The sequence below is a fragment of the Eulemur rufifrons genome, chromosome 7 (genome assembly GCF_041146395.1).
Source record: "Eulemur rufifrons isolate Redbay chromosome 7, OSU_ERuf_1, whole genome shotgun sequence".
NCBI classification, from domain to species: Eukaryota; Metazoa; Chordata; class Mammalia; order Primates; family Lemuridae; genus Eulemur; species Eulemur rufifrons.
In genome coordinates, this window is record NC_090989.1 from 98,488,971 (window position 1) to 98,492,962 (window position 3,992).

At 48.7% G+C, this 3,992-nt stretch overlaps 1 pseudogene; it reads left to right on the top strand.

The window, feature by feature from the left end:
• Positions 1 to 1,877: 1,877 nt before the first annotated feature.
• LOC138385773 (uncharacterized) lies at positions 1,878 to 2,494 on the top strand (annotated as a pseudogene).
• Positions 2,495 to 3,992: the final 1,498 nt, after the last annotated feature.

The window sequence follows — 3,992 nt, forward strand, 5'->3', positions numbered from 1 at the left end:
CCTTGGCCCCAGGAACAGAGAGGCAGAGTCATTGAGGCTGCAAAAAGGCAAAGGAGTTTATTGGCTAGCTTGAGCTAGGGTCCAAGTCCCAGAGCACCAATGCAGTGGCCTCTCCATGAACTAGGACCCCGCCCTGGGGTAAAGTTTAAGCTTTTATACTTTTCTGTATGCTAGTTTTCACACAACAGGTTAGTCTGCACAGGACACACTAGTCTGCACACGACATACTGGTCTGCACTTCATCCCCCTTTAGTTTATTTGTTCTTTTAGAAGTGGCTGATTGTGTTGGCTCCTGATTGGTTGACTCTAAGCTTCGGGCTTTTCGCGCTGGCGCCAGTTGTAGTTAATGTCATTTAGGGGAAGAGGAGGGTCTCTGATGGGGGAGGGGGGGGCTGTTGTTGCATACCTTCTAGTTTTTGGTTACAAGTCATACTGGGAACACACGCCCTGCACAAGCCGTTCATGCGCTGATCATGTCTTGCCCTTCTTATCTACTTAGTTGGTTGGAGGCCCCTGGACTCTCCAGCCCTTTGGCAGGAAATAACTTGCAGTTACCTCCCCGGGGCCTTGTTTTCCTTTACTTTAGTGAAGCCTGCCATGGCTCCACTTACGCTAAGCACCAAGCCAGCAAGCCATATATACAGAAGCAGAACTAGGCTGTTAGCTTCTCACATCCAGGAAGCCTAGCCTATCATGGAGTTACCTTTGCTCTTATACCTATTTTTTATTCTGATTAACTATATTTATCAAACAACTAAAAGCAAGCATAGTCACAGAAGCGAATAGCATCAGTTAGAATCAAAGAGAGCACATATTTTCCTACTATCAATTCCTGTTCTTCAGTATGGAAAACATAGAACATTTATTCCCCATTTGGGGGTGCAAAGATATACATAAAATTGTGCCTGTGCTGTTATATTACATATATGTCATTTAAGATCATTTTTAATGGTCTGAATGCTTCTGCCAGCCGTATCACTATCTCCCAACCTTCAGTTGAAAGAGTTGCAAGCTCTCATATCCACTCCACAAACCTCTGGGAGGAAGATCTGTTTCTGTATTTCCACAAATGTGCAATCACAGTGTGTGGGGGGGGGAGGGGAGGAGTGTCATGATTTAGTAGGGAAACTGAATAATGGATAATAAGATCTAGAAACTGGTGTAAATAGTATTGGCCTTTCCACAAATGGGTTGGTGATCGGGCCAAGTCATTTCTTAGGGTTTCTATTTCCTCATCTACGTGCTCTGGGTGGTCATATCTGCCCTGTCAACACGGCAAGGTTTGTCAGGAGAAGTCAAGCGATAAGGAATCTGACCAACATAAAATGATAAAGAAATAAAAAATGCTAGCAGTGGTTGCTAATATTTAGACACAGGAGTACAAGGGAAAGATAACTACGTAAAATGGCTAACACAGGCTCCAAGCAGGTACTCAGTTTCTATTGGTTTCCTTCCCTGCCCCCAACCACCTTGGCTGGGTTTCGGGACACCCACCCTCCTGCCCGGAGACACCACCGCCCAATAACGTGAATCTCCCTCTGCGTAGCATTGGCAGCTTGGAACCTGCTGAAAGGGTGTTGTGAGAACAAGCCGAGACCTGCCGGCAGCTAAAATTCGCGCTTCAGCACAATCAGCCCAGGCCGAGCATGTGCAGTGCCTCCTCCTTTGGCATTGGGGTCCGACTGGCAGATGCTGCCCAAATGCTCATTAATCAAGACAAGAGGCTTTCGCCCCCGTACTCCCCTGGGCCTCGGGCAGAGAGAGTCTCGGCCACGGAGACAGAAAGCGGGAGCCTTCAAGGTCCTCTGCGCTCTCAGCAAGCAGCCGCGGCGTCAAATTCAAGCCCTGCCCTCGGTAGAGAAGAGATCGCTGGTGTTATGGATGCGGGTTTCCAGGGAAGATGCTGTCCCTGGTCCCGCGCCTCCTCGGGAAGACAACTGAGCGCCGAGCGTAAACGCAGGGCGCGCCTGCCCCAAGAGCCGCGGAACCGTAGCCGCGCGTCCCTGCACCACCTGGCCGCCTCCCAGTCGTCTTTCCCCAATTTACCCTCCTGCCGCAGTCGGGGCCCATGTTAATTCTCTGCGCTTGTGAGTGAGCACACATAAGTTCCCCAGGCACGACCCTTTCATCTGTTTCCCCGGGGGAGTCCGGCTTTTTAACGATTAACCTCCCAGCCACTGGGGTAAGGTGGCAGGATGGAGGGAGTGGGGCGGGGAGAAGGATTTTGGACGTTCAAAGGCACCCAAATCAGCTGCCAATGCTAAAAAGGGTTTGCTTTCCTCGGTTTTTGACAAACAAAAGCAGTGGGATGCCTGCTCGGCCAACTCCTGGCTGCCCCGGCCGCCGGAGCCCTGCGCTCGCTTCGCAGCCTGATGCAGAGTTTCAGACGCAGTCCTGCTCTGCTCACACCCGGCTCCTTCGCCCCCTCGCTGGAGTCTGCAGACCGAGGGATGCTGGGTGCGGGCTTTCCCCCGGCGCTTTAACAGCGGCTTAGGCTACAGCTCCAGAGCTTCCACCTTTACACCTCCTTTTTATAGGGCCACCCCTCCACCGCCACCAAAAGACGTGTCCCTTTCGTAGTGCCGGGGATCCCAGCCGGAGCGCAGGGGAGGGCGCCTCCCTATTCCCTCCTCCCCATCCCCGCCTCAGCTCGGGGTTTTACTGCAGCAGCCGGAGGTGACAGCGACGCCTTAGCCGCCTCTGTTGCTCAGAGCCCAGGCTTCCCCTGCATCCCGAAAGCGCCCCCTCCTGAGAGGCTGGTCCCCGAAGAAGTGGGAACGAGCTGCAAGAAACCAAATTTTAAGATGTGGAAGTCTCTGAGCTGCGTTCCTCCGAGGACTAGCCTCATCGCCCAGGACTGAGAGTGGCAGCGTATGAGAAGTTGGGACCATAGAGCAAGGGGGGAGGGGAATGGTGCAACCGGCATTCTCTTCTGGAAGGAGTCACTCGGAGCAGTGCGGTTGGACACAAGTTTGCGTAGGAGTGTTTTCCTTTTGTCAATAATTAATCACCGGAATCAGTCTGCCAGAACTGTAGTTTTAGCAATAGTCCAGAAGGCGGGGCCGAACACCCAACTCCTGGAGGCTCGGAGGTGCCCGGCGCAGTGGGAAGCTGGTGGCAGCCGGGGAGGAGCCAAAGCGCTGGTGCTCACCTAAGCCACGGGGAGAGATACCCAACCGGGAGGTAAGCATCTTCCAAAACATCTACTTGAACGGTAAAGTAGCTTTAGTAGGACAAAATTCCTGTCTTTGTAGGGGAAAAAATGAATACCGACCTTTCATGCAGTTTGTCATTTAACTGCATTACAATTTTAATTTGTAATTACCTTTACCTTTTACTATGTTGGAAAGTAAGGTGTTCCACCCATCAGAAGCTAAACTTTAACATTGAAACTTTCCAAGCCAAAAGAAGAGAAAATTACTTTGCTAATTATTTTCACTATTTATCTTTGTGTAGTTCATTAATGACTATTCAGGGAAATATCATTGGGAGGTGCTTGGTTTCCTTCTTAAATATTCATCTTTATCTAGTGTCGTGGTCTTACAGAATACTTTTTGCCCACAAGCTACTTTAGGCAAGTGTACACACACAAGTCAATTGCCAAAAAAGTGAAGAATTTCCAACAACTAATAAATGTTAACCTTTTCTCCTGATTATTAAGCATATACATTTTCTTAAAGATGCTTAGGTAATCATTTATAAGTGACCAACCTTCTACACCCAAAAAGAAATGTATAGTTAACTTTGCCATGGGTTTTAGATAGGAAGTGAAATTCTACATTTGTTTCAACTAAAGTGACATTCAACTGGTTGGCAATTCATGTATTAGCCCAGCTCATGATCAAATAAAGAATTTGAAGAATTGTTAAATTAAGTCAACTTAGCCCCCGAAGTCCAAATAAATGCGTTTAGGGAAGCTGGGAAAATTATTTTTCTAAAAGACTTTGTGGTGCAGAAGTTATTTTGAATTAAACAAAAATTAAGAAATGCAT